The sequence below is a fragment of the Thermobia domestica genome, chromosome 16, assembly GCF_964235325.1.
Source record: "Thermobia domestica chromosome 16, izTheDome1.hap1.1, whole genome shotgun sequence".
Classification (NCBI taxonomy): Eukaryota; Metazoa; Arthropoda; class Insecta; order Zygentoma; family Lepismatidae; genus Thermobia; species Thermobia domestica.
In genome coordinates this window covers 178,156,393-178,168,676 of record NC_137469.1, presented here as the reverse complement: position 1 = coordinate 178,168,676, position 12,284 = coordinate 178,156,393, and the positions used below count along the sequence as shown (strand labels likewise).

Genomic DNA, 12,284 nt, shown 5'->3' with positions numbered 1-12,284 from the left:
TGAAACTGTGACGTTTGGCTTCAAGATTTTGTTGTAAGGGCAGATCCTCTATGTTATAAGATTCTTGGTATGAACCTATATAATCCCCAGCTTTTCACATACACAACAATTTCGATTGTTTTATATATTTCCTTAAGATATTCTTTTACCTTAAGTACACTCTTTCATATTGTACTCAAGGGTATACCCAGTAAGTTTTTCTTGAGAGGCCATAACGTTTTTCAGGGTGACAAGAATTTATATACTAAAACCAATTCGAAAGTCTTGTTTCAAAATATAAAACAACTAATAACTCACCATGCATAGACTACATAACAACATAAAAATTATTTTATAGGAAGTCTATTTGTTTGACTTCGCCTTTACATGCTTAAAAAGATCTAAATAGGCAGGAAACTTGAATTAAAAACAAGGTCACTGTCAGACACTGTTAAGAGGCCTCATCTCGGCGAAATTAAAATACCGCTAATTTTACAGTAATTATGTGATATCTTCAAATAGATAAAAGATAATCGAAATGTGGAACAACAGCGCCCTAGACAATATCATTTTACGTGAGATACCGTTATCAAGTCTCATTTATCTGCTTTCAATTTCCAGCCATTTTGAAAATCGGCATTTAATTTCGCGTTTCAAAAAGGTTGAAAACGGAAAGGCACTAGGTGACTTGTGATAACGGTACCTCATGCAAAATAATATTGTGTATGGCGCTTTTGTTCCACATTTCAATTATATTTTATCTATTTGAAGATATCACATAATTACTGTAAAATTTGCGCTATTTTAATTTCGCTGGGATGAGGGCTCTTAAGTTAATAGTATAGTAGGCTAATAGAATACCAAATGTGTATCTAGTTAGGTAAATGAAAGTTACAGTGTTGGCTATTAACCAATATCAATAGGGTACGCAGGGCACTGACTTGGCTCTCAGTACAGTGATACCGAAATAAGTTCTGCTTTCATGTAGTATGTTCCAGTTGTGATCCCGATGTTATGAGTCTAATAGATATTACTTGCCACGAAAAATGATCATTACACAGACATGTTTAAAGAGAAACTTACTTTCCATAAATGTTATGTTAACCCTACTCAAGGTTTCAGCAGGTAAGTTATATACTGTACTAGCATCAATTAACCTCTTCGCTGGGTTAAATTATGAAAAAAATAGCAATATGTTTCGTTACTCAGTCACTTTTTACTGTAACTAAAGCGCTCTCTGATATCGGTCACTTTCGATCATTTTTATATTTCTCTGCCTTTCTCCTCCACGTGGCTGAATTTGGATTTAAATTGCATTGGAAGTGTCACTGTTCATCACAGCGAACGCAAAAACTACCCCAAGTTGCGGGACTGAATTTGGAATTAAACAGGATGAAAAGTGTCGCTATTCTTCACAGCAACCGCGAAAACTATAGATTCGATACTAATATCGGTCATTTTCGATCATTTTTAAATATCTCCCCTCCTCCCCCTTCACCAAGGTGGCACCGTTAAAGTGATATAATGAAAACCATGCCAGGTCCGAAACTCGTATATGTTGAAATTTTGATCGAATTCGGTCGGATGGTTTAAGAGTGATGAAGTCACAAAGACAATCACTTTCCTCTTATATATATATATATATATATATATATATATATATATATATATATATATTCTCTTTCCCTACTGAAACCACTGAAATTTTCCTGGCCCGAACCTTATCTATGTTGAAAGTTTGATCGAGATTGATCGGGTGGTTCAAGAGATTACTTTTAATTATTTTTATATATATTCCCCTCCTCTCCTCTCCCAACCTAAGTTCTACTGTCAAAGCAAAATGATAAAATAAACTTTCCAGGTTCGAACCTCATCTATGTTGAAAATTTGATTGAGATCGGTCGGGTGGTTCAGGAGTTATTAACTCACGAACATAGTCATTTTTATTTCTATATTTATTGCTTATTGCGACAAACTTACTGTAATAATTATCGAGGCACTTCTCTTCTGTCAACATCCTATAAAATCCTTTCAAATATTCTGTTAGCAAGATTGACCCCATACGCAGATGAATTTATTGGAGATTTTCAGTGCGGATTTAGACGAAATCGATCAACTATCGACCAAATATTTACCATTCGCCAAATACTCGAAAAGAAGTGGGAATACAATACCCCGGTACATCAACTATTTATTGATTTTAGAAAGGCTTACGACTCGGTTAGGAGAGAAACATTGTACAACGTTCTTACAGAGCTTGGAATACCGAGAAAGCTAATTAGATTAATTAAGATATGTTTAAGTGAATCCCAAAGTAAAGTCCGGGTAGGAAAATTTTTGTCCACGAGTTTCCACGTCGAAAATGGCCTGAAACAAGGAGATGCGTTGTCGCCATTATTATTTAACTTTGTGCTGGAATACGCCATAAGGAAAATCAAAGATAGCAACCAGGGCCTAGAGTTGAACGGTATTCACCAGGTTATGGCATATGCTGATGATGTAAATTTAATAGGGGATGATAGGAGAACAGTAGAAATAAATGCAGAGATCTTATTAAACGCTTGCAGGGACATGGGTTTAGAAGTAAATGCAGAGAAAACTAAATACATGGAAGTGCGTCGGGACCGTAATACGGCAAATTGTGGAGGCGTTAAAATATTAAATAATACTTTTGATAAAGTGGATACTTTCAAATATTTAGGATCAATATTAACAGACGAAAATCATATTCACGAAGAAATTAAATGTCGACTAAAAGCAGGGAATTCGTGTTACTATTCGGTTCAAAATCTCTTGTCGTCGCGAATTCTGTCGAGAAATTTGAAGCTTAAAATATATAAAACGATAATCATGCCTGTTGTTCTGTATGGTTGCGAAACATGGTCGCTTACTCTGAGGGAAGAACATAGACTGAAAGTATTTGAGAACAGGATCCTGAGAAGAATATTCGGACCCAAGAGGAACGAGAATGGGGAATGGCGGAAGCTTCATAACGAGGAACTACATAGTTTATACGGTTTACCCAACATTGTTAGGGTCGTCAAGTCTAGGAGGCTTAGGTGGGCAGGTCATGTAGCTAGAATGGAAGAAAGTAGAAACGCTTTCAAAGTCTTGACTGGTAGACCCATAGGAAAACGACCATTAGGAAGACCTAGGCGCAGATGGGAGGATAATATTAAGATGGATCTCGCAGAGATAGGAATACAAAGTAGAAACTGGATCCAATTAGCTAAGGATAGAAGTCAGTGGAGAGCTTTTGTGAACGCGGTACTGAACCTCCGGGTTCCATAGGCCATAGAGTTAGTTAGTTAGTTAGTTAATATTTATTGCTTATTTATATCTCCCCTCCTCCTCCTCCCTGCATTGTTCCGTCAAATTGAATTTATAAAAATCATCTCAGGCATAAACTTGATCTTTATGGGAAATTTGATCGAGATTGGTTATTTGGTTCAAGAGTAATTAAGTTTTATTTATTTTTAATACCTCCCTTCCCCCCCCCCTAAGTTACACTATCAAAATGTATAGATAAAAGCACTCACAGGCAAGAGCGCCGATTTCTGTGTAAATTTGGGGGGCCCACTCAGACGCAGAAGGTATATATATGAGGATGTTAAGACAAATTGCATTCAAATTATGACAAAAATTGTATATTTATAAATATACTATGGAGGCCCACATAAGATTTGGGGGGGTATTCCCGCCTGGGCCCCGCAGGATCGACGCCCTTGCTCACAGGCCCAAATCTCACCAATGTTGAAAATTTGATGGAGATCGGTCGGGTGGTTCAGGAGTTATTAACTCAGGAACATTGTCACTTTTATTTCTATATTTATGGAGATCGGTCAAAAGATTAAGAGTCACATAGTCACTTTCAGTTTTATAATATAGAAGATTCATCGTTTTCAACTCGTTTTCGTTACCATATGCCTCAAAATTTACAATTTGCCGGTGTGAATAGAGACCATTAAAAACGAAAGTGGATATTTAATTTTACAATTGTTATTATTATTTAGATTCTGATTAGCCTCATTATGTACAACCTCTGTGAGCATAGTTCCTTGTTCTATTTTCTCTAAGAGCACTAAAATTTTCTGGTGTTGACCCTGCATCATGAGATAATTGGGAAGCTACCCCAATTAAGAAGCATCGAACTCCGACCCAGAAAATAAGAAATTATTGGGCCTGGAAACCTCTGTACTGATCACTCATCACCATCCAGTTGAACATGAGATATCTGCCTGGGCACAGCCTATCATGGATGTAGAGTCAAGAAGTTTAATTTCGTACTTCTTAGCAAATTTCACTTACTAAAAGTACTGGAGAGATTTGAGGAATGCCTTCGGCTTTCACCTAAATGAAGGGAAAATTCGATCCTAGACCTAATAGCAGGAGAAATCGGGCAACGTCTTAGGCTGATAAGGTAGGTGGAGACGACTGACTCCCGAGATAAGGAGTCAACCTCTATTACGTGCCAATAACCTCCTCAGATTGCTGATGAGCGAGTAGGGGCCAGGTCACCTTCTTGTCCTTACAAAGGGGAAAGTGTCATAAAAGGCAGATGAACCGCAAGGGGGTCAACTGCATGGAGATATAGAAAGATAATGGAAGTGCTATCATATTATTATTTTTTCAGGACTGAGAAAGGAAAAGAATAAACAGAATGGTGGTTCTTGGAAAACATTCCGGAGGTAGAATAGTCCCTAGTTCGAATTTCCGTGTGGGGACTAATCCGGTAAGAATCATCAAAGGAGAAAATAATAACTTTAATTTCAGCATATTAATTTGGAACGTACGAACATGTGGGTAAACTTGAAAATTTAAAAGTGGAAATGGATAAATGTTAAGTGAACATAAAACATAGCGAGTTTGAGTGAAATGCCATAGTCAGAAAAGGATGAGATAGTATCGGGGAATTACACAATATTCTATTCGGGTGACGTTAAGGTCGAGAATGGTGTCACGATAGTAATATGGAACAAAATAGCCAAAAAAAAAGTAACCAAAGTGGAATACGACAGTGAAAGCTCAATGTTTGTAAACATAAGTGCAAAACCAGTGGATATTGGGATAATACAAATATATATGCCAAATTCTAACTATAATCGCAATGAAGTTGAAGTAAAATATGACAAGAATAGTAACATGTAACATCAAAACGTAAGATACAAGGTCAGCACCAGGGTAATGGGGAAGTTCAATAGCGTAGTGGGAGAAGGCGCTGCTGATAAGGTACGAGAATGTGCGGATCCAAAGGAAGGCTATAGAGGCTATAGCTCCCGCCCTTGACCCTAAGGTATACACTCGATAAAACGGGCTTCAATCCTACTTTCTTTACACTGGATAAAGCGGCAAACTATAGTTTTAGCCCCTCCCCTGATCATATCCTGGATCCGCGGCTGAGTGGAATCATTTGGAATGGTAGAAAAAACGCACAGGACCAGATGTTGATCGACTTATGTAGGCAATATGATATGGTGGTTACAGAAACGTGATTTAAGAAAAGAAAAACCAAGCTGTACGTGTAGAAAAGCCTAGGAGATAAGAAACGCTACCAAAGCGATTACGTTCTTTTCAAGCAACTTTTCAGGAATAGTGTACGAGACGTGAAGACGCTGCCGGGAGCGAACATGTATTCGGATCCTAGTGGCAGAAGTGCAAATCTAGTTAAAGTCAATCAAGAAAAGTCGAAAATAAAACTTGGAGCGACTATGAAGGATGCACAGTAATGTGAAAGGAGAAATTGAAGAAAGATTCTGTGTAATTGGCGGTATAGCAGACAATGCAAAAGTTGCTGGGAGAAAGTGAAACAGATTCTACTAAATACAGTCCACAAGAACGTTGGCAGGACAGAAAGACCACCGAGAAAACCATGGGTAGCTCAAGGAATGCTTAAGAGGATACAGAAACATAAAAGGGCAAAAACCACGGGCAACAAAGAATACAGAAGGCTGAATACTGAATTAGAAGACGGACAAATGTAAAGAGAAGTACATGGAACAGACATATGAAGAAACAATGAAACTTCAGCAGCGTTCAGATATGATATGATGTATCACAAAACACAAGAATAAGGAGAAAAAACTAACAAATATATACACACGTTTGGAATCGAAGTCAACAAGGTCATATAGCTCCTGACTATCAAAGAATCCTTAGAATCTGGGAGAAATACATAAAGAATTTGTATGTCCAGAAAACCGTCCCAAATATGTTGTGGTCGAAGAAGAGAAAAAGGTGGATGATAAAGAAAAAGGACCTAATATACTGAAAAGTGAAATAGTCGGAGGAAGAAGGTTACTGGAGACAAGGACAAATCAGCAGATTTGTTCAAAGAATTAGGGGACAATGGAATGAAACTACTGACTTTATTTATTAACATCATCTACCTGAGTGGAGAATGCCTCCCCCCGCCACCACCACCACCCACCCCCACACACACAAAAAGCCAGAAAAGAAGTGCAGGGAAGCTCCCGACCTGGTTAATTGGACCAAACTTGTGAAAATACGTAAAGAAACTGGGATCAACTGTTGAGATTGACGACTCATATTCAACCTGTACATAGAACATCGAGTAAAGTTGCACTTGAATCAAGGCGAAACCAATAGTGTGGAGATTGGAAGAGAAGTCAGACAAGGATATAACATATTGCTTCAATTATTCAACATTTACAGTGAATATTTAATGAAGGAAGCATTAATGTGAACTGAAGATTTCAAGATTGGAGAGGAGTTCATTAACAAGTTCAGTATGATGATACGGTTATTAAGCTAAAACCGAAGAAGGACTACAGGAAATTATGAACAGAATAGTTGACAATGGGAAACGAAATGGAATCGAAATCAATGTCGAAAGATTGAAAGTCATGAGAATATCCCTTGGAAACATGCCCTTACAGGTCGGAGCAGAATAAAGGTAACTTGAACAGGTAGATCATTTCAAATATCTTAAAAATATTTTGACGAGAGACGTTACATTATTTGAAGTATTGCTCCAAAGAAATCAAATAAAAAATTGCCGTAGCGAAAAAGGCATTCAACAAGAAAAGATCCCTCTTAACTAGCAGGCTTAACAATGGACTAAGAACGAAGCTGGACAACTGCTACATATAGAGTATTGGACTGGATAGTTTAGAAATTTGGGTATTACGGAAGTTAGAGAAGAAATATTTACAAAACTTTGATATGCTGTGCTGGAGGAAGAGGAAAAGATAAAAAAGAAGAAAGACTAACAAACAAAAATGTTTTAGAACGGGTAGGAGAGAAGAAGACGCTTTTAGAGAGCATCTTCCGTATGAAGGCCAATTGGTTTGGTCACATCTTGCAAAGAAATTGTCTTTTTCGTAATGCCAGAGAGGGAAAAGTGTAAGGCAAGAGAGGACTAGAAACAAGAACACAACTGAACGATGACTTGAAACATAGAAGAAAATGAGAGTTAAAAGCGGTTGATGAAGATTGAGAAACGTGGAAGGTACATTTCCAGGTCCGAAACTAGAATACAAATGAATAAAAAAATAAATAAATAAAAATAAAAAATAAATAAAAACTAATTTGTCCCAGGACCTCCCAAAAGACAAAATACTTAATAATAATAATAATAATAATAATAATAATAATAATAATAATAATAATAATAATAATAATAATAATAATAATAATAAATTTCAACAGTGTTTCAATCTGTATAACTGAAAAAACCTGAAAAGAATGTGATTTCTTCCTTGTCTGTAAGAACCCATGAAGTACTCTGGCCAAAATTTTTAGTCGATGATGCCACATAATGCTTGCTACATGTATATAAGTGTGAGTAAGCGCACTTCTTCGTTATAGTAATTCTTAGTGCTCTCCTTCATGTGTTTCAGGTTGTGTCACTTATCAGTATTGCATTAATTATTGCATTTGGAAAGTTCGTACGTATTGTAATGTGTTAACGCGGTTTAGAAGTTTTCTCTTTTCATATTTATACTACTTATAGTTTATAAAAAGTAGAAATGACTCACTCATCAGCATAAAGGCAATAGTACTATAGCTAGAAAGAAATTTGGGACACGGAACGCCTTTCGCCATGAAAACAGGGGATAAGAAAGAAGTTTTTGAAACATGCATCCTAATTCTAATAGGTGTCCTACAACTGTTAATGTTTCTGAACACAAATTCACTTTAACAAATGCACATGTTGATAATTAAAAAAAAAAACAATTAATAATATAAACTTTTAGATAAAATGAAATAAAGATTACTGTTGTGATATTTTCATATTGTACGTTGGTTAAGAAATTTGAAAACAATTTTGTACATTTCATTAAGAGAAATTATATAATAAATACCTTTTATATTTATATATTCTTTATATAATTTTATAAAGCATATGTAAATGCCCAATTTGTACATTAGAACTTCTTAAAAACCATGAAAACTGTGTACACTTGTCATAAAACGCCATGGATCACAACATAACGTAATACAAGGTAAATAAAAATACAATAATGTTCATTAATAATATATCTATTTTGAAAACAACCCTCACACAGTAATTTATGTTTTGTTGTCTATTTTGCTATACATAATAACACACATTCTTCATTTACAGAGAACGATGTTCAATTATATTTGCATTCGTTATTTATAACATGCACACTCATGTTCACATACTTCGTTCGTACTCATATTTATTTCTTTGGAAGAACAATTGTAGTACATCAGAAATATAAGTAAAATGTTTGATATAATGACATCTATGACATTAGATTCTCAAGTGAGTTCTTATTTCTTATCTAAACTTCTCGTGTCTCAATTTAACATTAAATTCCTGTTTAAAGTTAATAGTAGATTCCCAAGTGTTGTTCCATTTCTTACCTATATTTTTTGTGTCTTAATTTAACATTGGTTTTCTATGTCGTTAATAGTGGATTCTCAAGTATTTTCCCATTTCTTATCTAAACTTTTTGTGTGTCAGTTTAACGTTCGATTCCTACTTCACACTAACTGTGCATTCTCAAGTGTTGTCTCATTTTTTATCTAATATTCCCGTACCTTAATTGAAAATGCTAATGAGGAATATTGTCATGTTGAAAGAAAATAGAAAAAGAATCTAAACTTACGTTACAGACACAATGATGTATGCTTTGCTCACGGTTAAAGTCGTCTTCATTATGTTACTATATATCTACGTAAATCCTTTTGAAATAACGTTCAATAAGCAAGTACCCTATCTTTTAAGGAATAAAAAATCAGTAACTTCTTACTACGCGAAATAAATTTCATTGAACGGATAGAATATGGTCTACTCCATGCATGTGCAAGCTGGAGCATGGGGTGGGCCAATTACAAAGAACTTACTGGCACTAAGAGCCGTACATATCCAATAGAGATGATTGTACATTAACATCAGAGGGACACAAAAACTGTTATCACGGTAACAAACATATTTACTTACTAAAGAAAAGCAGAAAAATATATTTATTACCATTTTAATGGGAAACTTGGGCGTTTATGTTCTGAATTATTCTCTCAATGTTCGGTGATACACTGGATGTTCCAACACGGAAAATATTTCCAAGTTGGGCATCAATTGTCCAGGAATAAGTTTCAATTCAGTTTAAGACATTAGGTAAGAAATACTTTCGAAAAATGAGTCAGGCGAGCCGGATGAAAGAGTTCAATGGGCCGAAACTGGCTGCCTGTTGCACATGACCCGTCTACTCTATTGCAAACTGCAAACTTAATAACTTTTTTTTTTTTTTTTTTTTTTTTTTACGCATTTTTGTCAGAGTTAACCTGTACTTTTGCATGTATTATATTGCATAATTGCTTTCTCCTAACCTCATTAAACTATTATTTTAATGTTTCTTGCCTTCGATTTCGATCTATGATATTCCACTTCTAAACATATTTTTATTATCAGGAATTAATACTAGTACTAACTAGTTAATCAACTTTATAGTCTGTGAAACCCTAAAATTGAATGTAGCATTTACAGAAGCTGTCCACGTATCTTTTCGTTTCAGTTAACTGAATACACATTTACTTTGTATTCGTATTCCTGTTAAATTATCCTTAATATTGGCCTCTTATCTTCGTCTAGGTCTTCATATTACTTTTTCCCCATAATCTTTAATATTTCCTACCATACCAAAGCTGTATGATTTCCTATTATTTATATGTATTTCCTCCATCAAGATTTACTACCCCTATAGTGTTTAAATTTTATTGTAAATACACAATTTGTTTCACAATTACTTATCCACGATTAGTTTTCTACTCGTATGAATTCTGCACTGAAAATCTACAGTATGTTGTAAATACTATTATTGTTAATCAATTTTCTAACTGAATGTCAATCTACTTAAAAACATGTGCCAGTTTTGTGCATGAAATAAGTTCAATTCCAAAGCAAGTGTATTTGTACATCGTGGTCCGGAAGTGGGCGTACCCCGAATTGGCGTTTTCTGACGCTTTTAAGTTTAACCCACATTTGTTTGGTAACATTGCTTGGTATTGTCTGGCAGGATGGAGCATCAGCGCATTTCGCAATTCAAATGTGCAGTTACCTGAATCAGACGTTTACTGGCCGCTGAATTAGAAGAAGTTGTAAATCTTCACCAGCTCTCTTTGCCTGGCCTTCAAGAAGTTCCGATCTGACGACACCAGACAATACTCTCTGGGGTTTCATAAAGCAACAAGTAAGAAACACTCGATATCACACAACGCAGGAATTACGAGCAGCTGTGGAACATGCCTTCACCCTCGTGACTGCGGAGTATCTTCGCAAAACATCTGCGAGAACTTGGCACAAAATTCAGCTGTGTTATGACATGGATAGTGATCATACCGATGTTTATGACTCTTAAGACTTCAAGGTAACTGCATACGGACATTCTACCATAACTAACACTATACTGTTGAAACTAAAGAGGGAGGGGGCTAGCCCACTTCCGGCCCACTCTGTAATTCTATCTAAAATAATTTTGTCTCACATAGAGTACATAAACTTTTTTGTTAAAAAAAAAGAAAGAAAGAAAGAACGAGCTTTCAGCTTTTAAAAATAAAACTAAATATATAAATAAATTCTGTAACATATCTCGTAACTCAGTGGTAGAGCATTCACCTCTGCTTTCGGTTATCTCAAATTTCAACTCACGATAATTCTCTTTATTATTCATAAATGATGTATGTTGGCGTTTCTTAAGGGCTTCATCATTTTCTTTATTAATTCTCGTATATTTTATGAAACTAAACTTAAGTGTGTGACGTTAAAGTCAAAGATTTATTTTAATGCTGCTCTGTTCACATGTATTTTGTGAAGTCATTCTCCTAGTCATAATTAACCGAACGTAAATCTTACTTGATTTTCACTGCAAAATCGTTCGCTATTATTTCCTCACGTTCTCAGATTATATCTAACATTTATAAAAGTATACATTTTCATTAATAAACATCGTGTACGTAAGTTTTCCCGTTTCGCTAAACAGTTTTTACTTTCTGGAATTTTTACACTCTTTTCAAATGTTCTTTAAAAGGTCCTTTTCTAATAAAATTTCCATGGTATCTATGCCCAGTTCTTCTTAATTTTTTTTTCTATTTTTTTATTGAGATATATCCTTTTAATTTTGCTCCTTTATTTGTCATATTCACTTCTTCCTTCTATTTCTTTTCGAACTTATGATTCTGTTCCTCTTCTGTCTCCTCCTCTTGTGATCCAGTTGCCAATATTAATATTTCTATTATTTTCGTTTTTTCCTTTTTCATCTTCTAATGCTGTGTCTTAAAATTTGGTAGTGCATAGATTCATCATGGGATAGAATCTAAAGTTATTCAATTGATAACATTTTGTGATATTTAGTGTTGCTTACTAATACTCCTCTTTGAACTCTTTTTACCTTCTTTCATAATTCTATCATTTCAGAGTCGATATCCTCATATTTTTGCACAATAATTCATAATAGGTATCATTACTACTTTATTTACCTTTGAAGGGTTTTCCCTGATACTTTATAATCTCTTTTAGCAAGTGTCAATCATTTATGTGCAAATTTTCTACTTTTGTCTGTTGTTTCTCCTATATGTTTGCTAAACTTCAATTTACATATATCATCGATCAAAACTTCTAAGTACCTAATCTTTTTGAATCTGTCTATTTTGGGATCAAAAGATCCAATATATTTCAATCAAAAATTTTCTTGTACGTCTTATATCTGGAGAACTGCATGTAGTGTAGCCAAACCTAAACTATCAGTTAACTCAATATGATGTGCTTATCCCATACAAAATACAAAAACTCGAATTAGGGGCCGTTCCAAAATTTTGTG

The 12,284-nt window shown here is 35.0% G+C and overlaps 1 protein-coding gene across 1 annotated transcript in view; it reads left to right on the top strand.

Annotated features, from left to right (window-relative positions):
- Positions 1–12,284, top strand: part of LOC145672695 (tryptase delta-like) — a 120,641-nt gene that overhangs the window by 41,081 nt on the left and 67,276 nt on the right. The window lies entirely within an intron of this gene.